Here is a 27,387-nt window from a genome sequence, read left to right as displayed (position 1 = left end):
TACAAAATGAATTACAGAATGACACTGTAGATCTGAAAAGTATGAAACAAATATGAAGAAAAATCCATTATTGGAATTAACAGTTTAAAGAATGTGGAATAAAAAAAAATGTCCATTTTGAAAAATACAGAAAATCATAAACACAAACAAAGGTGGGCTTGTGTAACAATTGCAGCAACTGTTGAAAGAGTACTATACGTTTGATAGAAGATCCATAAACAAGGAAGAAAAAGGGGCATAAAAACAAAAGAACTAATGACAAGCCCAGCACCCACCCAGACAAAGCCCCAGCAGCTGAAAACCTCCATATTCCATAATTGTGCTCTGCCCTGGGACAGACGAAACTGTTTGGACACCAGAAATTAATTTATTGAATACTCTGGTATGCAGGTTTTGTGACTGAAATCTCCAGGCTATCATGGAGTCAGGGATGGGCTATCTCCCCCCATTTCTCTCTACTTCCCAAAGCCATGGCAGTCATGCCCATCATCTGTCTCTGGTGTCAAGTAAGCTTATTAACAGCCATGATCCAGAGACTCATAAATAAATGTTGAAAGAGATCAAGAAGCGGTAGAATTTTTGTTGGACCCCACACAAGGCTGAGTCGTCCAAGGGACCCTGAGAGGGAGAGCAGTGTAGGTGAGTCTAGAACCCACCCAAACAAATGCCCAGCAACCAAAAACCCCCACACTCAACAACTGCCACCATGCATCTGGCCTAATAACTACTGCTTGCAACAAAACTTATTCTGAAATTAATCATTGAAAACCTCAGGTATGCAGATTTTCTGACTGAAATCTCTAGGCTTTCACAGAGTCAGGGATGGGCTACATCACCCCTCCCTTGCATCTCTGTACTTCTAGATGCCCCAGCAATCACGCTGAAGCTGCAATGCTGCCACTGGGTTATTTTTTTGTTTCTTTTTGGGTCACACTTGGTGATGGTCAAGAGTTACTCTTGGCTCTGAACTCAATAATTATTCCTGGTGGTGCTTGAGGGACCATATAAGATGCTGGGGATCAAATCCAGGCCAGTCACAGCAAGACAAATGCTTACCCACTGTACTATTGCTCTAGCCCTCCAGCTATATCATTCCGTTAAAAATTTTAGTCAACCTGGAGTGTGCAACTGCATTAGTGGCCACATGACATCTCAAACTCTACAACACTGATAAACCAGGAATAACACACCAGATTGGATGGCATTAATATTGAAGGCAACGAATCTTGATTAATAAAATATAAACACAGAAGGCTTGACCTGTACCAACATTTATACAAAGGGTTAATGTCTCCATGTGAAATACAACAATCTTCACTAAATTTTGTCTGCAGAAATATTTTTTTTATCATCCTTTTAGCAAATTATTCATTTGAAGCAATGTAGCACTGTTTATCGATTTGCTCGAGCAGGCACCAGTAACGTCTCTATTGTGAGACTTGTGACTGTTTTTGGCATATCGAATATGCCATGGTAGCTTGCCATGCTCTGCCATGTGGGTGGGATACTCTCAGTAGCTTGCTGGGCTCTCTGAGAAGTATGGAAGAATGGAACCCAAGTGAGCCATATGCAAGGCAAACACCCTACCTGCTGTGCTATTGCTCCAGCCCCAACACAAACAATAAAATTAAAAAAAAAACACTCTGGAAAATCAAAGTCATACCTGAAATACTGGGTACCAGCTAAAATAGCATGTGTGGGGCTGGAACAAGAGCACAGCAGGTAGGGCATTTTCCTTGCACGCAGCCACCCGGGTCCAATTCCCAGCATCCCATATGGTCCCCTATGAGCACCACCAGGAGTAATTCTTGAGTGCAAAGTCAGGCTATTTAAAGCAGTATAAAATAAATTTCTGAGGGCCTGCTATGGGCAGGCTTCAGGAGTGGTTGGGAAAATTGTAAATAATGGTGGTGGGAAGATGCAATAGTGATGGTATTGGTGTTAAAATATTAAAAGTCTGTAACTAAACTGATGACTTAATAAAGTCATAAAAAAAGAAATAATGACAAAATATTTCCTCAATATGATAAAATGCATACACCCACAGATTTAAAAACCTACAGATCATTGAACTGATGTATCCTATAGATGATTTTTAAAAGTTTATATTTTAAGGCAGAATAAACAGTACAGGGGTTAAGGTCACTTGCCTTGCTGTGGCCAACCCTGGCTTGATCTCTAGCATCACATATCGTCCCAGGAGCACTAGCAGGAGTAACCTGTGAACAGGTTGGGTCCCCTCCAAACCAAAAACAATTTAAAGTTTATATTTTAATGTTATATGGATGCAGAGGTTAAGGAACTATTTGGGAATCTGAATTTTTAATATGTTTGGCGAAAACTATAGACAAGGAAGTATAGAAAACTGTTAATCATAAAAGCAAACTAGAAATAAGGTCTATTCTTTTAAAACCTACTACAAGAATGCTAAATAAGAGTATTATGAAAGTAAATTTATCTATTTTATAACAAAGTAGAAATAATACGATTCACTTGCTATGCCACTTATATCTAGAGAATTTCTTTCATTTTTTGTCCTTTTCCCTTCTTTTTTCCCAGAGAAAAGCAAAAATTTCATTTTTCCTACTGATACCTTTCCTACTAAGGAGGAATGACATTTTGCTCTTTGAATTAAGAGTTACAGTATAATGAGTAATTTTATATTTATATTGTTGCTTATATAACTTCCCCACAATAACTATGAAGTAGAATACTTTCCAAGATCATTTTAGAAAAATTTTCATTTGAAACACATGAAATCAAAGGTCATTTTATAAATGCAAGTGATAAAATAGCATCAAAGGCATCTTTTCTATTTTATTTATTAAGAATATTAGAATTATTTGCAATGGAAGAATTTTTTTAAGTTACTCATGATAGAATATTAATTATACAAATCCAATTAACTAAAACTGTAGTATATTATACAGAGTATGGTAACTAACACACTTTTTTACAATATTGATAAGAGAACTGAAACTGGATTCCACTTCAAAATACTGACAGACTAATGTAAAATTAGGGAGCTTAGCAGAACCTTTGAAGACCATGACATGGGGTGTCTGAGAGAGATAAGCAAACTCTTTAGGAGTGAAGGATAATATGAGATTTATCTCCTCTCTTTATTTCTCAAGATCTTAACTCAATTACAGTGCTAGAGGTTCTCAATTTTCACTTTTTCCACATATTTTAGCTATCTGAATTTCAAAGAGAGGAACACAACCTTTCACATAACATCAGTAAGTGCTAAAAAGAGGCCACATTATAATTTACTTTGTCTACCAGATCATTACTGTATTTTAATAATACCATATAGAAATAAAAGCCTTACTTTAATTATTGTTTTTATTTTGTTTTTTTAAACCTAGTTCTTAACATATTTTAAAAACAGAAATTTGGACTTGGTCATTGTTTGTTCTCCAGTTAATTCTTCAAATAGCTTCAGGATAGCTTTAGCTAACTTGGCAAAATGCCCTCTGAAGTAAATTAGCATGTTTAACAACTTGGCCAATCTCTTGCTCACCCCCACCACAAGAAAATGCCTGTTTAATTTTAGGCAAGCATTTTAGCATATAGTGGCCTAAATTCTATACTGTGTTCATATCTTGGATTGGCTGATTTGGAGGCAGACATACTTTTTTCTGTATCTCATGCAATTTAAAAACAACAGCAGATTAGCAGTTAAATTGGCTGAACAAGTTCTGGCTCATGTCAATTAATTTCTCCAAGGATTTTTCCTTAAATAAAGCATATTTTCTACACAGCTGCAGGGAACATCTAAAACTGCTCTGCTACATAATACACCACTATCTTTGAATACTTTAATTTTTATTTATTTATTTATTTTTAAATTTTTTTGCTTTTTGGGTCACACCCAGCAATGCTCAGGGGTTACTCCTGGCTTTGCACTCAGGAATTACTCCTGGCAGTGCTTGGGGGACCATATGGGATGCCGGGGATCGAACCCGGGTCGGCCGCGTGCAAGGCAAACGCCCTACACGCTGTGCTATTGCTCCGGCCCCTAATACTTTAGTTTTTAATCTCAGTAGTTCAGTTACAAAAAACATACTGTAAACTCGGTGAGGATATTTCACCATTTTCCTACCATATTGATATAACCATAAAAATAACATTATTGATGTTTCAATACCTTTAGAATATAAACTAGAACTCTCACCTTCTGAAAGCACCTATAGACAAGAGATATCTGAGAGTATTTCTAATCTCATCAATGAAGAAACACATATTTACGAGCTGGAGCACATGGGATAGAGTGTTTGCCTTGCACTCGGCCTACCAGGGTTTGATTCCCAGCATCCCATACAGTCCCCTGAGCACTGACAGGAGTAATTCCTGAGTGCAAAGCCAGGAGTAACCCCTGTACATCACCAGATGTGACCCAAAAAGCAAAAGAAAAAAGAAAAAAAAAGAACAACATATTTAGAATCTATGCAAGCATTTTCCTTCATTTTAATACAACATTACAGTATAAAACACTGAGTCTTGGGGCTGGAGCAATAGCACAGCGGGTAGGACATTTGCCTTGCATGTGGCTGACCCGGGTTCGATTCCCAGCACCCCATATGGTCCCCTGAGGACTTCCAGGAGTAATTCCTGAGTCCAGAGCCAGGAGTAACCCCTGTGCATTGCCAGGTGTGACCCAAAAAGAAAAAAAAAAACCAATGTCTTGAAGCAATTCTGATGTCCCTCTATTAGAAACAAGGCTGAGAGGAGATACTGTACTGTTTCCTTACTCCTAATTCATAGAGTTTAATTCTTGCTTTTTGTTTGTTTGTTGGGGGGGGGGTATTAGGACCACATACAGCTGTGCTCAATTCTTGGAGAACCTTATGGGGTTTCAGGGATCACACCCATGTTGAACGAATACAAGGCAAGACCTACCTGTCGTACTGTCACTCTGGCCACCATTGAGTTTCTTAAGAAAAAGTGGCAGGGTAAAAAATAAATAAAGTAATTTTGAGACAACTGAGACTTTATGCAAACAATGCTGCACTACACCATCTTCACAGGTCTTCTTTGTGATTTAAAAAAAAGGTTTTTTTGTAGAGAAGTGGTGGTTTACCTGAATTCCCCGGAAACTAGCTAGGCTTCCTCCTCTTTCCAAACTTTCTTTATCTCTCATTTCAAAGGTATCTGAAATTAAACTTCTCGCCAGAAATTACAGTATATTAAGACATCTCCAGACGAATCAAGGGTCCCCAATTTTCCAGATGGGACAATACTTGCTTTAAAACACACACACACACACACACACACACACACACACATGCACACTCACACACACATGCATGTATGCACACACGTACCATATACATACACATAGATACATATAAAATATTGAAGACATAGAATAGTGCCTAGTTACTTTACTACTTAGGTGTTTGAAAAATGTCTTTATATTCTATTTTCAATAGTTTTATTATGTTTTATCACTAAAGTTTTTAATCACTTGAGAGGGTACAATAACACTAAATTAGAGAATGACATTTTTTGGATAGCAAAAAATTAGACTTACAAATATATGGAATTGTATTTTACGTGAGAATCTTCTTTAATTTTTTCAGGTGGCTAACCCAGGTTCGATTCTTCTGTCCCTCTTGGAGAGCCCGGCAAGCTACCGAGAGTATCCTGCCCGCACAACATAGCCTGGTAAGCTACCCATGGTGTATTTGATATGCCAAAAACAGTAGCAACAAGTCTCCCAATGGAGACGTTACTGGTGCCCACTTGAGCAAAGTGAGGAGCAATGGGATGACAGCGCTACAGTGCTTTACAAATTTGATCATGATGGTTTATAACATTCAATATTTCAACACCAATATCACCACCATTGCATCTTCCCACCACCATTATTTATAATTTTCCCAACCACCACCCATGCCTACCCTAATAGCAGCTCCTACATAATTTGTTTTATATTTATTGTTATGAATAATTTGCTAAAAATGACCCAAATAAGTTTCCTTAGAAAAAAGTGTATGAAGATTGTTGTATCCTATCCTGGAGCCACTAAGCCCTTGTATGAGAGATTACTAATATGTTGATACAGGTTAAATCTTGTTTGTTAATATTTTCTTAATCGAGGTTGGTTACCTTCTACTTTACATCCAATCTAATATGATCTGCTACTTCTGGTATATCAGTGGTGTAGAGTTTGAGATGTTGCACAGCAGCAAATGTAGTTGTGCTCCAGGAATTCAAAAACTTGAATGGGGTGATACAGCTGCAGTTAAATTTTTGACTGGCTGGTGACTTTAATGTACAGAAGCACCTCTGGATCTTGTTAATCTCTTTAAGATTTATCTATGAGTCTCTGGATTATTGCCGAGAGGCAGTTCAATGGTGTGACTGCCAGGCTCCTGGAAGAACAGGGGAATAGTGGTAGGTAGCCCATTCCAACTTCATGACAGCCTGGGGATTTTGGTCACAAAGCCTGAATAGCAGTATGTTTGGGTGGGTGGTGGGCTGCTCCACCAATCTCCGGGGTGCCCCAGATATGAGACTCAGCATGGTGCCGAGCCCAGAAGCATCGTTATATGAGGATTTCCTAAACAGGTTTATGTATCAAGTTTTTATTGTGGAGAATTATTTTCCTTTGAGAAAATATCCATTGTTTATACATATCAAAAGTTTTAGTGCTCATTAGAAGTCAAGATCATTTTGGACACAGAAAAATATGCATACAGTTGCTGTGTGTATATTCTGTGAACTATCTTTCTCACTGGATTGATTTAATATCCCAGTATTTGATTTAAAAAGTAAAGCACTCATCACTCCACTTCCTGTAAGTTACCACTTCTTGACAATGTATAATTCTTGGACATAATTACTTTGGGTCTCTAGAGTAAGATCAGTAAGCAAGTAATGAAAGATTCCTGGTAGAAGCAGATAGAACAAGACAATGACTACATATCTGAGATCAAATTATATCCACAGGGACAACAGTGCTCTCTCCAGTCTATAAAAGTCTGAAGCAAAAGCTCACTAATTTGGATGAATTGTTTGAGGAGTACTTTTGAAGTGATGAAAAGTCTGAGTTATAGATTATTGGGAAAGAAGTGCATTTTCAGGTACATCCATTGGAATGAACTGCTTACAAATGCTCATTTAAAACAACATGCTTATTGCTGGTTTTCATATGAATTTTGAAGCACACTTAAAAGCTGTTAATTGTCTTAAGTAGATTAAACAGTTTCTTCAAATCTGTTCATATAATAATTTACTTAAAATAGGCCTCTTATATTACAGTATAAATGTATGTTAACGCTATAATGACTAAACATCTTTCATTAAAAATTAGTTATAACTGGGGCTGGAATGATAACGCAGCGGGTAGGGCATTTGCTTTTCACGCAGCCGACCCGGGTTTGATTCCCAGCATCCCATATAGTCTCCCGAGCACTGCCAGGAATGATTCCTGAGTGCAGAGCCAGGAGTGACCCCTGAGTATCACCGATTGTGACCCAAAAAGAAAAAAAAATATAACTAAAATCTATAGGTTTTTATTTTTTGCTAGTCTTTGGGAAAATTCTAGATCTTTCATCCATTTAATATTCTCTAAGATATCACATTAATGAAATAGTATCATATCTTGATAGAGTCATGCTTCCAATTTTGGTTGACAGGTATCAATCAATAGAGGATGATAAAGCGAAAGTTCTTTCAGTCATTGATTCATGGATTCGAATTTCAAATTTGATATCTCCAAATGTAAATTGTTTCTCATAGGGAAAAAAGAAAATTATAAGGTTTAACTAATATATCTCTGTGACAGTCTACCTCAGAATGTCTAACAGACTATTACAAATTTTAGCTGCCAAATATTGTTTGAATACCCAAATACACATTGTTCATGCAGTTCTTGTGAGAGAAATACAGAATGGTTCTGGATTTGTATTACAATCTCTTCTTACCAGAGTTCAAAACCCAGCTCAATTATTTTCCAGCCCTTGTCTCCGATGCTCATCTCTTGCTTTGATAGTTAAATAAGGTAATGGGAGTAAGGCACTTAGCCCTGCAGATGGTATTTAATAAAAGCCAGGAGAAAGTTAATAATTATTATCTACTGCCAATACTTCTATGGAAAAAACGAAGCAAAAAAGAAATTACATATTTTTTGAATTATTCTTATTCAGCTTCTACTTTCTCCAGTCCCGACCCATGCACATAGTTTAGATAAACAGATCTATTATCAAAAAAAATACTGTTGCCTTTCGTCTTCTCAAATTGTACATATCTAATAAATCCTCCATAAATTTGACACAAATACATAGTATATATTAATATTACACATTAATATTTAATATATATGAACGTTTAGCTTAAATATTTTCTAGGGAATCCAGTTAAACTTTAATAATCAGAACATTTCAGAATTCACATTTTCTCCCTTTGGTGAAATCACTGCAATTATAGGGTTTGGCACTTTTCTTGTGTGTGATAATTTCCTCTCGATGACCGATAGGTATGTTTTGATCACACTGTCAAGTATTTTTGAGTCCTTGGCATGCAATTTTGTGGAGCCAGAACTTAAATTTAAAGTGGCTAAACACTATCTGACTAAACTCACTTTCTCAGATAAAGGGCTTCAGCTCCCATTTAGAGATTTTTGTTCTTCTCATTCCAGATTGAGATGATTCTTCTTAATGGAAAAAATGGAAACAAAATAGTAAGTTTTCTTTCTTTGTGTCACCTGGAAACACTTTACACTTTCCCAAGGAATGGTCTAACCTATGCTATTTTCATTTAGTAATTCCTCCCAAAAAACCCTGATATTTACTGGTGTGATAGATATCATGCATAATTTATTGAATTCTTTTATTTCTAACTCAAAATGTCTGCCTTTGGCATATTCCTTACATAAGATTTTTTGTCATCTCATTCAAGGTCAAAAAGGTGAGCAACAATGACCAAGTAGAATATACTTGGGTATCTTTAGTAATGACAGAACTTAAAAAAAAAAGAGTTGGATTAAGTTTTGACATATAACCAGAGTTTCCCCTTCTAGTAGACTCTATTTTCAATTTCAGACAGTTATTCACTACACCAGAGATTATACTGTTCTAATTGACATTCTCTATATATTTGTTATGACAAATAAAATAAAAATCTCAAAAATACACTCTGTTGATGTCTGGTATTGTAATACCTACTGCAGTTATGCTCTGCCCCGAATTTTCCCTTGACTTTATATACTTCCTTTAATGAAAGTGCTTCAAAGACAGTTCGTGGGTCTTTCTATCCCACTTCCAACTCCTGCTACTAGCCTTCTTCACCTGTCCCAAATCTGACAATTTACATCTTCTGCCACTCAGTAAAAACTAATTCATAAAAAGAAAATTTTCTTTGAATAATTCATGAAAAAAAATTCCAGTTTTGTAAGGACAGGTGTCCCTAGGAGCTACCACCAGAGAGATACACATAGGAGTATAGAATACAACAAATGCAAAATTGGGGGCTGGAGCAATAGCACAGAGGGTAGGTCATTTGCCTTACACGCGGCTGAACCCAGGCTCGATTCCCAGCATCCCATATGGTCCCTTGAGCACCACCAGGGGAATTTCCTGAGTGCAGAACAAGGAGTCACCCCTGTGCACTGCTGGGTGTGACCCAAAAAGCAAAAAAAGAATGCAAAATTGTAAAGATAGGGGAGAATAGTAACATATACCTCTAAGGTATTTTCAGACTTATATTCATATATAAATTATTTTGGATCTCTCAAGATCCACATAGGCCATGTGAATAAGGGTGATATAAGTGGACATTTCAACTGAAATAATAAAGAGGGTGCTCTAATGTCCCTGTCAGGTGTGTCTTAGGGGTTGACTTGCCCTAAGTGAGTGCTTACCATAGAACAGTCTAAAGACCATTAAAATAGCCACTTACTTTCAGCAAGTCTGATTTTACATAAGATGCAGTGACTTGAGAGAGAAAAAAAACATCAAAAGTTGGGCTGGGCACATAGCCAGACATCCATACACATGGAGAGAGGCATTGCAGCTGCCACAGGGGGCCCAGTGCCAGGGCAGACAAAGAAGTCAGTGGGAGGTCTAGGAAGACCTCAGGAAGCAGGCTGCTCCTATTGTCTAAAGGCTTTGCCTTGCTCTTTTTAATCTTAAAAACTTTCAAAGACATGAATTAGCTAACCAGAAGGGGAGGTTCTACAAGGTTGGAAAAAATATAGACACACAAATAAATACATGAATTCATAACTTAAACTAGGCTTATTGCAGAGGAGCTAGTAGTAAAGCAACCAAAACTAAAGGCGTATCAGAAGGAGGAAGCCTATGATTTTTTTCCAGTAAACAGAGAGGACATGGTGAGATTCAGCCAAGTTGGCAGAATGTCAAAGTGCCTTCTGATGTCAGTGCTGAGAGGCCTGAGTGAAGGAGATGACGTGTGGGCAACAGGAATAAATTACCCTGAATTCAGTGAAACTGAGTAAGTAAACAGGTGTCACCTTATACCCAGTACAATCAGCTGCTATGGATCATTGAAGAGGGGTTGAGAGTTCACTATAATTAAAAAATCTAACCTGCTATCAACTCAAAATCATATATAAAGTATTCTAACCAATGATCCTTTGAGCTGGGTAAGTATAGTAGAAGGCAAAGAGCCAATTTTGTAAGCAGAGATATGGACTAGAGTTCTCACTACTGTGGAGAGTCAAACACATTTCCTTGCCTCCTTGAGTCTTACTATTCTTGATAATAACAAAAGGTAATGACTCAAACATGAAAGGGTTATTATAACAAGTGCAGAAGGTGGCCTCAAAATAATGTCACATGACAATCATGTAGTTACAAGGTACTTTATTTTTATTATCACCATCATAATCTTCTGCAGAATCTCCTGCCCCCACGCCAGGCTGTCTTCACTGGTGCCCCCTGAGAGAGGGGCGGGTTGAGTTTCTCTTCCCACCCCAAGCCAAGCCCCAGCAGCCAAAAACCTCCAAAACCCAGCCACAGGCATGCTCAAGGCCACTCTCTGCAAGCTCAGATGAGCCTCACCCATGAAGAAACCGACAGAGGAACCCAGGTGTGCGGCACCCGTGGCTGAGATCTCCAAGCCTGCTCAGGTCGGAACTGGGCCTCCTTCACCCAGATCTCCAGTTTTCCAGTAACTTGGCAGTCACACCTAAAAACTGCCCCTGGCGCTATGTAATCTCATTAATGACCAAGATGCAGATACTATAAAACAAAGGCTCCAGAAGAGAGCGATGCAGAATATTGCATGGCAGAGCCTGGTAAGCTCCCCATGGTGTATTTGATATGCCAAAAACAGTAGCAATAATGGACCTCATCCCCTGACCCTGAACGTGACAGGGATGAATGGAGATGTTACTGGTGCCCTACTGAGAAAACTGATGAGAAACAGGATGACAGTGATTCAGTGATACAGTGATCACCATCATACTGATTAACTCTACAGGTTCTCTTGGAAAATAACCTTGAAGCCATGGACTGACCCCAGCAGCTCTATTCACTTCTATGGATGTGAATCTCACTAACAGAAACAGAATTTAGCCTGACTGAGCATTCAGTGATCCTCTGGACCAAAACTCACCCTAATACCAAGACACAGTATAAGATGTCCCTGTAAAATCAAGTTATTTTGGACAAAGGAATCTTTAAAGAGAGAATACGTTATATGTTAGAGTCTAATAAAGCTTTCAAAAATAAAAGAATCACTAAAAATAAATTAACAAGCAAATAAATAAAGGAATTATTGTGGTTTATGACCACTGCACAGTGTTAATAACATGGACTGAGGAAATTATAACACATGGGTAAGATACTTCTGCTTATGACCAACACCAGTTCTATCCCTGGTACTGCATATAATCCACCAGGCACATGAGGAGAAAAACCTGAGCATAAAGTCAAGAGTAAACTCTGAGCACTGCTGTGCATGTTACCCAAACAGATCAACAAACAAACAAGTCATTCTCATGATAGATTTTATGTCCCACAGTATGTGAAGCACCCTGTGATCATAAAGGTAAATGATGTTAGCTTTCTTCCTTCATAGCCATTAAAGAGAAAGATAGTCAAATTTCATATACCCCAGAGTACATATATTGTTATGCAAAAAAAGTATTTCCTAAGTCCGGCTAACAATTTTCTTGATCATACTCCAAGTAACAAAATACTTTAAAAAATCATTTTATTAAGTTTTGATGAGCCTAGAGAAGCTAAGAGGAAATGACAGGCTTTGATACAAAGTTATAGACCTGCGTTCTAAGTGTGGAAATTCATATAAATTTGTTTTTGTTGCACTGATTTTGATAATCTGCCATAAAACTTTTGTTAATGCTAAGAGGAAAGACATAGCTAATGCTATAAATTCACTTAGATAACTCTGTCTTACATACTTTGGTAGCAAATTAAATTTATCACTTCATTATCCTTTCCTGGCAGTTGGAAGTTGTAGACTTTAATGGAAGGTGCCAGGGTTGCTAATAGAATCTTCTCGTCACAGATGAAGGAAATGTAAAAGCAAAACTCACAAAAGATTTGATGGGATTCAGGCTAAAAAATAACAGCACCCAACAGCACAAACGAAGAATGAAGCCTCTGCGCCATCAGAGGATGGAATTAATTATCTAACAGATTTGTGAATTTTTTTCCTCTATAAATAAAAATGTAGCAACTTTCACCAGTGATCACTTGGCCCAGTCATTGCCTATATATTAGAATTAATGAAGATATTGACATAAACCTTAAAGTGTTTTCATCCCTCAAGACATAATTCATTCTCTGCACAATTGCTCCTGATACTCCAGGTTAAGTCAGACATTGTTATACGACAAAGCCTTATGATTAATTATAACTTTTGTAACTGGTATTATAATAGCAGCTATATTGAAAGGAAGTGTAGCTATGTGGTTGAGACAATATATATATATATTTAATTTTATTGAATCATCATGAGATAGTTACAAGTTTTCATGTTTGGGTTATAATCACACAATTGTAATGTGCACCAGTGCACATTCCCCACCACCAATATCCCCGGTATACCCCCCCCTTTCCCACCCTCCCCTTGCCTCCATGGCAGACAATATTCCCCATACTCTCTCTCTACTTTTGGGCATTATGGCTTGCAACACAGACACTGAGAGGTCATCATGTTTGGTCCATTATCTAATTTTGGCACACATCTCCCATCCCAAGTGGTTCCCCCAGCCATCATTTTCTTAGTGATCCGTTCTCTATTCCATCTGCCTTCTCCCCTCCATTCGTGAAGCAATCTTCCAGTTATAGGGCAATCCCCCTGGCCCTTGTATCTACTGTCCTTGGGTGTCAGCCTCATGTTATGTTATTCAAAAATGAGTGCATTCCTTCTATGTCTGTCCCTCTCTTTCTATTTCATTTCACTTAGCATAATACTCTCCATGTCTATCTATTTATAAGCAAATGTCATGACTTCATCTCTCCTAACAGCTGCATAGTATTCCACTGTGTAGATGTACGAAAGTTTCTTTAACCAGTCATCTGTTCTAGGGCTCTTGGGTTGTTTCCAGATTTTGGCTATTGTGAACAGTGCTGCAATGAATAAGCCAATATTTTTTTAATAACAAATATAATTTGATTTATATCCTTCTCCTACCAGTAAAGAACTAAACCTCTTTAAGCCTCAGTTTTCACCTTTGAAAGGTGGAGATACATAATATGTTTATATGGATTATGGAATATATGGATGTAAGCAATGTATGTATAAAATTATGCAAAGCTTTAAATTGCTTGGGCTGGAGTGATAGCATAGCGGTAGGGCATTTACCTCGCACGTGGCTTAAATTGCTTAGCTGTACTCTGATTTTTTTGCAAGTGGCCATCACTTAATAACAAAAGATCAATCTTGTCTATATCTATCACAATATTTGTTATTTATTATATACTCAACAGTTGATGGATGAATAGATCTATTTAAATAATTAAAATCAAAATTCAATTGCTTCTTGGCCTTTTGGCTAAGATCAAGTGTAAATTCCAAATTCAATGAAAAGTTTCAGATAAAGGAAAATATATGTAAGATATTTCAATTACTAGTTAAAATCAAAATCATCACAAAAATTTAGTTCAGAATAAAATAGCTAAAGTTTATTTATATTTTATTTAGCACTAACACTGTCATCCCATTGTTCATTGAGCAGGCACAGTAACGTCTCCATTGTGAGACCTGTTACTGTTTCTGGCATATCGAATACACCACAGTAACTTGCCAGGCTCTGCTGTGCGGGCAGGATACTCTTGGTAGATTGCCGGGGTCTCTGAGAGGGATGGAGGAATCGAACCCGGGTTGGCCTCGTGCTAGGCAAACGCCCTACCCACTGTGCTATCGCTCCAGTCCGTATATATTTTATTTATAAAATATGAATTATGTTATATAATTTTCTGGGATCAATGTATTAAAGCAGAAACTTTGAAGAGAAAAACACAAGTAAACATCAGCATTGAAATATAGCATTTCAAAAGTAATGCCCACATGGAAGGCACAAATGAATAAATGGAAATTCAAATTCAAGAGTTTTATTTTATTTTATTTTATTTTTATTTTTATTTATTTATTTTTTTGCTTTCTGGGTCACACCAGGCGATGCTCAGGGGTTACTCCTGACTCTGTACTCAGGAATTATTCCTGGTGGTGCTCAGGGGATCATATGGGATGCTGGGATTTAAACCCAGGTCGGACTTGTACAAGGCAAATGCCCTACCCGCTGTACTATCGCTCCAGCCCCAAGAGTTTTATTTTTATTTCTACAAATGTCATGATTTTATTATCCATTAATAGTGCAAACTCTGCCAAAATTATTGTGCAAATATATTTATATATTTATATATACACTCACACATATATATATACATATATACATATATATGCATTTTAAGCATATTTAGAAAAAAATTCTGACCAATTTCTCAATTTGTTTGTATGACAGTGAGTAGGATATTAGGGCACTAAGCGTCCAGTTAGCATGTATCACTCTATCAGGAATCAATTGAAGGGTCTGTTCTGGGATCTATGGCCTCAGGCAAGGCCAGCTTTTGTTAACAGAGGCTGCAGGCATTGGCTGATCCACAAAGCAAAGCTAGTTGAAGGCTGACCAAAGGGCCTAATCAAAATTTCTGTCTTGAAGAAACAGCTTCTCATTTGCATCATGATGTCATATCCCTTACCTGCATCACTCCTCCAGGAGCCAGATGTTTCTCTTCTTAATTCCTAGGCCCCAGCTATCCTCCCCGATGTGCAATGCCTTAAAGAATTCCAATTCTACACCCAGCTGCTGGCAAGTAGACAGAGGGAAATACATTTGTTTATGCCCCCAGCTATCCATTTTCTTTAAGCTGTTTCCAGCCAAGATTTTTATCTACATTCTAGTTATTCTTTACCAGTGGTTAAATTCATAAGGCTTTTAGCTCCCAAAGGCTATCTGATTAAAAGTAATTTGGAGCTTAAAAGAAGAAAAGAAAAATAGTTAGTTTTTCTTTCATGTTCCTTTGTTCCTAAAGTATTATTTGAAGCTTGTTTTCTAGATTTTTCTAAATTTAAGGTAAATGTGTATTAAAATACTGTATTTGTGTACACTGTAAACTACATAGATTGTGAATATACAGTTGGACTTTTTCATAAATGATCTATATTCATAAAACCTTCACTTAACATTTTTATCACTTAACAAAATTCTTCATCTTCTCCAGCCAATTTTACTTTTTGCTGTTTTTTTTAATAACATATATTTATGTTTTCTATATTTCTGTCATCCCGTTGCTCATCAATTTGCTCAAGTGGGCACCAGTAACGTCTCATTATGAGACTAACTTAGATTTATTTGGGGGGCACACCTTGTACTATGTGCTTACTTTTTGGTCTGTGCTCAGGAATCACTTTTGTTAGTGCTTGTGGGACCATATGCAATGCTGGGGATCACACCAGAGACAGCTGTGTGTAACAGGAACACTTAATCTCCTTGAACTTATTCACCATATTTAAATTCCATATAAAGGGCATTTATTATTTTGTTTGTATTCTTTTGTATCTGGATTCTTCTGTTTTTTTTCTTGTTTGGGTCACAGGGGTTACTCCTGGCTCTGCACTCAGGAAATACTCCTGGTGGTGCTCAGGGGACCATATGGGATGCCGGGAATCGAACCCAGGTTGGCCCTGTGCAAGGCAAATGCCCTACCCACTGTGCTATCACTCCAGCCCCTGTATCTGACTTCTTTTCTGTTAATTAACACAATATTTTTTTTTAACTCATCAGCCTCTAACTTTATGAAGATATATATATATATATTTTTTCTCTAGGATAAATACCTGGAGGTGAAATTTTGGGTCTTAAAACAAAGTATGAAAAAAAAATTCTGAGTGGATGTAGCATTTTGTTTGCTTATCGGCAAAGTAGAAGAGTTTCAGTTCTATATTCTTGCCAACTTTTGATGTTGTTAGACTTTTTCATTTTAGCCACTAGAGTAGAGCAATGTGATATTTCATTGTAGTTTGCTGCATTTTCTAATGTTTTTCTCAGTTGTTCTGTGGCCAGGTTTGTCACTTCATTTCTTTTTTGGGCCAAACCCACTGTGCTCAGGGGTTACTCCTGGCTCTGCACTGAGGAGTTACTGCTGACTGCTCAGGGGACCATATGGGATGCTGTGGATCGAACCTGGGTGGGCCATGTGTAAAGCAAAACCTTACCCGCTGCTCTGTCTCTACACCTCGGTTTGTGAGTTCTTTACTCACTGTGTCCTTCACTTAAGAAACTATCATGCCAAGCCATCGTTCAAAGGTCAAGCTAAACTATGATGATGTGCAAGGCCATTTTCATGACCTAAGTTGATGATGTCAAAAGATTTATCTTCTCAAACATTATTTTAGACCTCTCTTCTGATAAGCGAGCATCTTTTGAGTTTCTTAGGAGGGGCAGAATAAATTACCAGTACAATAGCAGTCCAGATAGAAACGTTAGAATCTCTGTGCATATTTATACAAACACCTGCACAATCTCAGTTCTAAAGGTAAAATGAAGGGATACAGGTGAAGGTGTGTGCATGCTAGAGTATTTCCTTTTTACCTCACTTGTTTTCTCTAGGCCGCAACTCCAAATTAAATCAGTAAGTATAATTCTTCTTAGCCCCAAAAAATTATATTTAAAAGAACATTTGATTCAAGTTAACCTATTATAAATTGGTTGAAGGTGAGAGGAACCATATTTCATATAATTTGGGTAAAATAAAACTTGAAAACAGTGTGAATCAATTGAACTGTCCTTTTTGGTTGCATCCTTCAACCACTGAATATTCAATATAGCATTTTGCAAAAACTGATTTGATTTAAGAACATCTGCAGCAGTCTGGAACACATTTTCCCCTGTACTTGACTTTTAGCTCATTATAGCTCTCAGATGTTCTCGCAGCAATCCTGTGACATATTGGAGTGTTACTGAACAAACATCAGTGAAGTCTATGACTGGAGGAGTGTCAATCTCAGTTGAAAATGTTTCAGGTTTCTTAGCATCAACACTGAAGAATTTAATTAACCCACTGAAACTTTCAAAATGATAGTTAATGCATGGAAGAAATGAGAAATCAGAAAAGCGAGTGTGTGTGTGTGTGGGGTAGAAGTGCTTTACCTCCTACAGGCTGACACCTGCCACCCGGAGTCTGTGTTCAGGCAGCCCAGGAGAAGCCTTGTTGCTCTGTACAGCTTCACATTTTGTCACAAAACCTCTGGCTTGCTCTCTTGCCCCTATAGAGATGGAGAAGGTGTAGGTGGCAGCTTCTGCTGTCACACTTCCCTGGTTCCCAAACAAGGTCAGCTTCCAGCTTCTAATCAATGCCCATCCAGCTGTGCTCATGTTTTTAGTAGGTGGGGCTGGGAAACCAAGGTCAGGCAAGCTCTGTCGGCAGTGACACAGTGTTTTGCCCGCCGCTGCTATTACATTAAGGAAGCAGCTGGTGAGATAATATATGCCAAAGTGCTTTGTAAATTATAAAGTGCTTATATAATTGTAGAGATAATCACTACTGCTGTTTTAGTCCTGGGGTGCAGGAAGAGCACTGAACTGGGCCACTGGGTGCAAAGGTTTCCAGGGAAGCTGACTCCATGGGTGTGGAAGATGCAGAGGGCAGCTGGAAAGATAACAATCATGAGAGGAGGGGGGGAGGGGAGCACATGCAGTAATACAAGCACCACGAAGAGAGAACTCTAGCTCTTCAGAGCCCAAATGAAAGAGGTGCGGGTCCTAAAAGATCAGGTCCAAGAAAGTGTTCTTCACTCACAGAACTCTCTCCACATTAGAAGCTGGTGATTCCCCTAGACCTCTGCCATAATATATATTTATCAGAGTTTATATTTCAAATGATTCTGGCAATCATTCTCAAATTCTCTGTCATTCTGCTAGTCTATATATCTCTCTGTATCACTGTAATTTCATACTTTATTGTCAATAACTCTTTAATTGTCTGATTTCCATAGTACTCCTTTCAAAAGAGGAATTATGTGATTTTTAATATAAGTCTCTACAATGCCTGGCACATATAGGTGCTAACAATTGTTCAATTAAAAAAACCAGAGAGAAACCAGGAGAAAAGAATGTGGGGGAAAAAAAAGTAAAAGGAAAGGGTGTGGGGATGGGAAAAGAATCAGAGGACTGGGGACAAGATCCTGTGGTAGAGCATACCTAGCATGTGTGAGGTCCTGAGTTTGGACCCTGGCACTGCATACTCACCCTCTGCCCCCCTCCAACAGCTCCACTGCATGTAGCCTGAGCACATCACCCTGAGCATCCTCACGGTGGACCAGGTGGCTGCCAGTATTACTGGGTGTAAGTTACTTTAACAAAAGTCAAAGAAGAAATTTCAAATGTGATGAATAAGTCTGTTGCTCAGGATGACATGATCTAGTCATCATCAGACTAGGTAATCACTGGATTTGGGGATCACTAAGTGCCTCATAATTTTAGTACAAGGAACTTTAGTGACTGTATGGGTGGGGATGAGTAGAAATCCACTTTGATACATTTAAAATATAAAAACAAATTTAGGATAGGAGACAATGAGTGGAAGAAATGTTTTCTAGAACATCATCTGTGATAGGAAGGGTTCCATTCATGTTACTTATTTTTCATAGCAATCGTGAAATAGAGGTCACTACACCCAGTGTTTGGATGAGAAGATGAAAGCAAAGAGGAAGTATGTATATTACCCAAGTAATTTGTGATGGCAAGAAAGAGGATATGTATAAGGTACTCTGGTTTCCTTTGTTGGATTACTTCAACTGGTGGAAATCTTCTCAATAATGTACGTAAACAAAGGCATGAGGAATGTTTTTTCTGAATGGTCTAGGGTAAAAGGCTATCTGGTAATTTGTATATGAATCAAAGAGATCAGAGATGATTTGGAATGATGACGTAAGGAAACTGCACTATGGTACTACCTGCTAAACCATGCAAAAGATACAGAAAAGCAAGTAAAGATCATCGAAGAATAGTCCCATTGAAAGAAAAATTTCAATGGGTTAAAGAGTCATCAAGCCCTCTGATAACAATACAATTTATCTGAAATTCTGTGTTAATTTTCATTGGCCAGCTGTACTGTCATAAAAACACCAAAATCTCAGTGACTTAATGGAACAGAATTTGGTTTTTCACTCACAAAATAAAAAATGTCTCTAGATATCTGATATGGGGTCTTAGTATTCCAGGCTATTATTATTATTATTATTATTATTATTATTATTATTATTATTATTTAAATTTAAGCTTGGACTGGAGCAATAGCACAGTGCATAGGGTGTTTGCCTTACAAGCGGCCGAACGGGTTCGATTCCTCTGTCCCTCCAGAGAGCCTGACAAGCTACCGAGAGTATCCCGCCTGCACGGCAGAGCCTGGCAAGCTACCCGTGGTGTATTTGATATGCCAAAAACAGTAACAGCAAGTCTCACAATGGAGACGTTACTAGTGCCCACTTGAGCAAATCGATGAACAACGAGATGACAGTGACAGTGACAGTGAAAGTTGACTAAGTAGAAGCTTTATTTATTACATTCAATATCCCAACAACAGCCTCACTGCCATTGCACCTTCTCACCACTATTCTTTCCAGTTTCCCCAACCACCCTCAAGCCTGTCCCTATAGCAGTCCCTGAATAACTTATCTTATATTGCTTGTCATAATTCTCTAAAAATGCTCAAAAAATATTTCCTTAGAAGAAAGTGTGTGAATATTGCTGTATCTCACCATGGAGCCATTATGCCTTCGTAGAAGAGATTCCTAACATGTTACTACAGGTTAAGCTTTGTGTGTTTATATTGTCTTAATCAAGATTGGTTGCTTTCTACTGTACATCCCCCCCAATGTGATGTGATATTCCTGGTTTATCAGTGGTATGGAACTGAGATGTTGCATGGCCACAAATGAGAACAGGCCTTTATTTTATGCTTCTACTTTGTTGACCTGAAACTTCAACCTTTCTTCTGGCAAAAAAAAAAAAGTATGTGGGGAACTCATTGCCAATGATTAGATGCTCTTTAATACTCCTAAATCCACCCAGAATCATATTTCATACTTCATTCACATCTCATTGTAGAGAGGAATGGTTGCATTTTCACCTAATTTTAGGGAACACCCAAAAGGAAAGGATGTTTACTTCTCCTAACAAACCAAGGGGGACCACAGAACAGGGAACATCAGTAAGCCTGCTACAAACATCATAGGCATGAACACAGGATTGTCTTGCAGAGTTATGTATCTTATTGAATATTGTTGGCAAGAACTAATACTAGAACATACTAATTTTCCTGGGAGACCTAGATTATCACTAATGTCATGCTTAATTTCATGAGTTTCACTTGGGACTTAGGTTAAATAGAAAAAATCACCCTGTAACATTGAGATCTAAAGACTTCTGCAATATTGGGGAACATTCTGCAACTTTTTTAGATTGGGCACATGTGGAGAGTAACTGCCTGCAGGGAAGACAAGCAAATTGTCTTAAAGTTCTAAGATAATAACTCTTCAAAACGTGTGGTTTTGATGTGGTTCACTGGGAAGGACCTGGGGCATACTGGTCAGCCTGATCTGAGGAGCTGGGAGAGAGGGCTTCAAAGCACTTCCAGTATAGTGAAACTTCTCAAACTATGTCTAGAATTGCCAGTAAAAAGATTCCCTGTGCAGCTTTAGTCACATTCTTTGTATAGGTTATGGTCACAAACCTACTTCTTTGACTATGAAGCAAAGGCTACTAGGGGTGACAGGTTTGAGACTCAAGTAAAATTATCTTCCATTATCTAGATGGCAATAAATGAGAGGTATTAGAGTTTGATGTTTATCTAGATCAATATGAATAACCAAAGAGGTTTCAGGTTTCTAGGGAGAAGAGGAAAATGGCTGAATCTTTCATATGCACATCGAAACTAATTTGGTTAACCATGAGATTGTTAATTATTCAGTTACTGAAGATCATGTTGGTCTCTATTTCCTAAACTTCCAAGATTCTGATAAAGATATTAAAAAGCAGTTAGGATATATATCATTTAAAAGTGAAAAGATTCTGTTTTTTTTATCTTTATGTGGGAGATAATATCTCCATTTATATTTCAAATATCAGACACTTCATTTTTCCCTCCAATCTCAGATTAGTACAAATTGGCACAAAGCCAAATATAATTAGAATTTCTGTTGACTCTTTACATTATCAAAATGACTCCTCTGACTCATTTAATTACTAGAAAATTATATCTGTTATCTAGTACTCCCTTTATTCAAGTGGGCAGATGGGCTTCAATATATAGAAAATACAAATTTTTTTCCCCTCAGGAAGAATCCCAAGGGCATATTTTATAATTACACAGAGAATTTTAACTTACTTCATAAAATCAGGATTAGGAACAAAGGTAACTGGTTTGTGGTAAATGGCCCCTGAATTTATAGTGTTCTTGGAAGGAACAATGGGGGAGAAGTTCAAGCATAGTATTGAAATTCATATTTTAACTTACAAGTTCATAATAATGTCTCCTTTACAAATTCTCCAGTCCCATTCGGAACAAGAGAAAAAATTCATTTTTCTCTGACTTAAAAGAGATACCAGGACTGATTCGGAAAAGTTGTATTAGAGATGAAAAGCACTTTGGCACAAATTCTAATCATATAATTAATATTAATAAGGTGTATTCTGATTAAAGTAGCGTATGTAATGAAGTATGAGAAATTATACTTAACCATTTACTTTCATGAATGTGATTAAAAAAAGTAATTACACCTGTGCTTTAGTTGTCAATTTTAAGAGTGAGAAGAAATACGGAAATGCACTTTTAAAAATTCTGACAGATAAAGACAAAGTATGATGGGATGCTGGCAAAATAGTAAAATGCATAGTTTATATTTCATTTCAGGCATGCAGTGGTGGTCGTCAATGAGGCAGCTGAAAGGGTTTGAAATTCTAAATCTCAGTACTGCCCCAGTTCTTACACCTGTCAAGTTCTCCTTTCACACTCAGAAGTGGGAAGCCAAGTCTCAATGTCTTGCCTTCTGTCTGTGACTATGCAGACATTGCCAATTGATCACAGACCAACGGTGACTTGTTTCTAGTTATATTCCTCCTCTACATAATACTCTTAGCAATTGCCACCAACTAGTGGAGTTGGCCTGTGAAATAAGCCTCATTACCCCAAGAGGAGAGAGAAAACAAGCTTGGAAGCTTATCCAAGGATAAACTACTTTAGTCATGATGCTTTCATTACATCTTTCCATAAGAAGCTCTACCAGTACCTTTCCTCACAATCCATAGTAAATTTTTTTTTTCGCTTTTTGGATCACACCCAGCGATGCACAGGGGTTAATCCTGGTTCATGCACTCAGGAATTACTCCTGGTAGTGCTCAGGGGACCATATGGGATGCTGGGAATCAAACCCGGGTTGGCTGCGTGCAAGGCAAACGCCCTACATGCTGTGCTATCACTCCAGCCTCTCCATGGTAAATTCTTATGATGTTATTTCTTATTTGTGAAAGACACTAGGTCCCCTTACTCTTCCTTTTATTAAGGACTAATGATGCATCATTCACACCAGTTTACTGATAAACCTAACATGGTAAGTTTTATCTCTATTTTTACCACAAAAGTAAGGACTTTTGAATGGCTTGCAGTGTGTGTAAGCAGTATTTCAAAGGGTAGGAATTTGACCAGATTAAAATAAAGAAACAACTAAGATTATGTTACTATTTAATTGAAGATAAAGAAAATACAAAATGTGTTAAGTATTAATTGGAGAGTATAAACAAAATATAGAATAAATCAACTCATCAATTAAATGTTATTTTGGACCTTTTATACGCATGTTCTAGAAGATAATATATTTTATCTAAATTACTTTAATATCTATCTATGCATCTGTCCATCATCTATCAATTAATCTGATCTAATTATAGTAACTGTACATGTTAAATGCCTGCTATGAGCTATATACTTTATGTGAATGATTTAGTCTTTACAATGTATCTAAAATAGGTATCATTATCTCAGTTTGCATTTTGGAAATGAAGAGTGAAAAATTTATATAGCTTACCAGAGTTGACTTAATAGTAAGACACTGAGCCTGGATCTAAACCAAACCTTCTGGATTCCAAACAGTGTATTTCTTGAGTACAGAGCATTACTGTTTTCTGTGAGATCATTATGCATTCATGAGATAAAACATTCATATCTACAAGAAAAGGCTATTAAAACCCAATATTACTAGCTTCTAATTAGAAATAATCACCTTTATAAAACAGGTGTCTGATTTATTCTTAATGGATACTTGAGATTTAAGTATTCTACCTATACTTAGTTATCTATTGAGTAGATGTTGATTTATCAACTTTGGAAATTTTGAATTTCCAGGACCTGGTGATTTTTTATGTCCAAAGTAATGGATTAAGCAATAAAATTTAGTTTCAAGCAATCTGTCTATATTCATAAAAGGTAACTTCAGCAACAATGTTTTCTATTTCAGTAATTATCAAAGTAACTTATAGAAACATAAAATGTTCTCTGGAACTATTCTAAGAATATATATGTATTGGGGATGGAGCGATAGCACAGCAGGTAAGGTGTTTGCCTTGCATGCGGCCGACCCGGGTTCGATTCCTCCGTCCCTCTCAGAGATCTCAGCAAGCAATAGTACCCCGCCCGCAAGGCAGAGCCTGGCAAGCTCCCCGTGGCGTATTCGATATGCCAAAAACAGTGACAAGTCTCACAATAGAGATGTTACTGGTGCCCGCTTGGGCAAATCGAAGAGCAACGGACTGACAGTGATACAGTGATGATGTATTGTACTAAAATCCCAGGTAGGAGAAAGAATAACTGCAGGGACCAAGCTGAAATGGGAGTAAAGTACATAGGGCACTAAGATGAACTTGAAGGGAAATAGCTTTCCCTTTTCCCCTATTTTTTTTTCTGGGTTAGCTCTGCAGATCAGCTAAGATTAAAAAAAAAGTTGTAGCTGGAGAGGGGTCAGTTGCAAGACAAGTAAGAATCTCACCATTGATTTATACTGTAAGAAACCATATACTCCCTTATAAGATTAAATTATTTCAAAGTGTCCCAATTTACATTTTAAAAGTACAGTGCACCTATTAATATGTAACACATCTATTCTGGTCAGACTTCTTTGTAAGATAAAAGTATTAATAATAATTTCTCCCATTCTGTTGAGGTTTCATTTTCTTTTCTTTTTCTTTTTGGATCACACCTGGCAATGCACAAGAGTTACTCCTGGCTCATGCACTCAGGAATTACTCCTGGAGGTGCTCAGGGGACCATATGGGATGCTGGGAATCGAACCCGGGTCAGCCGCGTGCAAGGGAAATGCCCTACCCACTGTGCTATCGCTCCAGCCCCCGAGATTTCATTTTCTTGACTGTGATGTTTGCAGAGTAGAAGTTAATTTTTATTATGTACAATTATCATTTTTGTTTACTCCTTGGGAGTATCTTTCTGTATTCTGGTTAATTTTTCTTCAGATCTCAAGGTTATGAATATATAATTTTTGTGAAATTTTATAGTCTTACTTTTCACTTTATGTTCATGATATACTTAAGTTTCCTTTACATCCTTCTTGAAGAAAGTATGAGCTTCATTTTTGTTAACATATGTGTTATACATATGTTATACATATACATATTATATATGTATATGCATCCACTAACTCCACATCATTTATTGCGATGACCTTCCTTTCTCTGCTGTACTATTTTGGTACTTTTGTCAAAAATCAATTCAGTGTATGTATGTGGGTCTATTTCTAGACTTTCTATCTGTCCCATTGATCTATTTGTCTAGATGGATACTAAAACAACTTGCTAACTGTAGATTTACAGAAACTCTTGATGGTGAATAGGTCAAATTCTCTAACTTGTTCTTTTCAACACTGTCTCACTCCTTTGTTCAAAGCTCCTTTTATTACCATGTAAAATTCAGAATCAGCCTATCAACTTCTACATAATTATACTGGGAATTTTAAATATCATAGATAGTTATATCTATGATATAATTACAGATCAATTTGTCCTAGTTATACATCTGTCCATTGATTACTCTTCATTGAGTTTCAGCAATCAAATATTTTAGTGTGTGGACATTGTTTATATTTAATTTGTTCAGATTTTGACCTTAATAGATTCTCTAGGAGTTTCAGTGTATATTAACATCATTATCTATAAAATAAGTCAGTTCTTTGTTTATATTATGTGATTTCTTTCTTTCTTTAATCTTACTGCATTTATTAGAAGCTCTACTACAACACCTAAGTAGAACCTATTAAATGGAAATCATGTCTAGTTTTTTATTTTTGGAGAAAAATTATTTGTATACCAGTAGGTGCTACATGAGCTATAGACAGTGTGCTCTTTATTATACTGAGGAAGTTTTCTTTGAGTATAAGATAGATGACTTACAGGGTTTCCTATGAACAAATGGTGGATTTGGTCAAATGATTTCTTACATCCAAGGACTCAAACCAAGAGTATCTCCTTGGTTTGAGTCCTTGGATGAGTATCTCCTTACATTAAACAAATTATAATGTCAATTTAAAATTTGACAAGAAATTTATATAGGCACCTCAAAGATGGATACTTAATAAGGAAAAATAATGTTTAACACTATTAGTTTTCAAGAAGGTAAAAACTAAATCACAAAAAATTCCAGTTTACATATACCAAAATAACTCAAATTAACGATCGAGAATATAAAATGCTGACTTAAATGCAAGAAACAATGATGTTCCCATCTACATCGGGTAAGATCAGATGGTCAGCTACTTTGGAATTATGGTTTGTACTTTTAAATATAAAAGCTTTCGCATTTTAAATATATATATATATATATATATATATATATATATATATATATATATATTTGGGGGCTGGAGCAATAGCACAGCGGTTGGGCTTTCGCCTTTCATGCGGCTTACCCGAGTTCGATTCCTCTGCCCCTCTCGGAGAGCCTGGCAAGCTACCAAGAGTATCGAGCCTGCGCGGCAGAGCCTGGCAAGCTACCCGTGTGTATTGGATATGCCAAAAACAGTAACAATAAACCTCTCAATGAGAGACGTTACTGGTGCCTGCTTGAACAAATCGATGAGCATAGGGATAACAGTGATTACAGTGATATATATTTTAAATATAAAAAGTTAACTTTTATTATTATTATTATTTTTAACTTTTTATTGAATCACCATGTGGAAAGTTACAAAGTTCTAAGGTTTATGTCTCAGTTATACAATATTCAAACACCCATCCCTTCACCAGTGCCCATAGTCCACCACCAAAAACCCCAGTATACCCCCCGCCCCCACCCCCTACCCCCTACTTTATAACTAATGAATTTCACTTTATTTGCTCTTTACCTTGATTACATTCCATATTTCAACACAAAACTCACTATAGTTGTTGGAGTTTCCACCCAAGAGAGACAGACCTACTACCAAGGAAGCATTTGATAATTAGTTTTCCATTGCTGGGAATGAAGAGATATGGAGCCCCACTGCTACAAGTACATAACTATTCTTCTTCTTCTTTTTTTTTTCTTTTTCCTTTTCCCTTTTTTTTTTCACCCTCATCCCCATCCCGCGCCTCATAGTATGGTGTATGCCATGCCGCAATGGCCGGCGTGGGGCTTTTGCTTAGTTCACAGTCCAGAGAGGTGGCTGCTACATTAATAACCTTCAATATTTCAACAAAAACTTACTGATATTATTTGGGGTTTCCCCCCCAAGTCAGACCTGTTCAAAAGGAACCGTTTTACACTGCTGACAATTATAAATGATAAGTCGTGCGTCCGCGCGGTTTTGGATTTCTGTATAAAGTCCAGGGAAAATTCTATCAGAAAT

General features: G+C 37.2%; 1 protein-coding gene and 1 pseudogene across 1 annotated transcript in view; both read right to left on the bottom strand.

Moving 5' to 3' along the window:
• LOC105943227 (heterogeneous nuclear ribonucleoprotein A3-like) overlaps positions 1–17,875 on the bottom strand; it is a 55,286-nt pseudogene extending 37,411 nt beyond the window's left edge.
• DPYD (dihydropyrimidine dehydrogenase) overlaps positions 1–27,387 on the bottom strand; it is a 980,594-nt gene that overhangs the window by 107,640 nt on the left and 845,567 nt on the right. The window lies entirely within an intron of this gene.

Source organism: Sorex araneus, chromosome 8, assembly GCF_027595985.1.
Source record: "Sorex araneus isolate mSorAra2 chromosome 8, mSorAra2.pri, whole genome shotgun sequence".
Taxonomy (NCBI): domain Eukaryota; kingdom Metazoa; phylum Chordata; class Mammalia; order Eulipotyphla; family Soricidae; genus Sorex; species Sorex araneus.
Note: the sequence above shows the minus strand (reverse complement) of the source record. Positions and strands in the feature narration are given on the sequence as shown.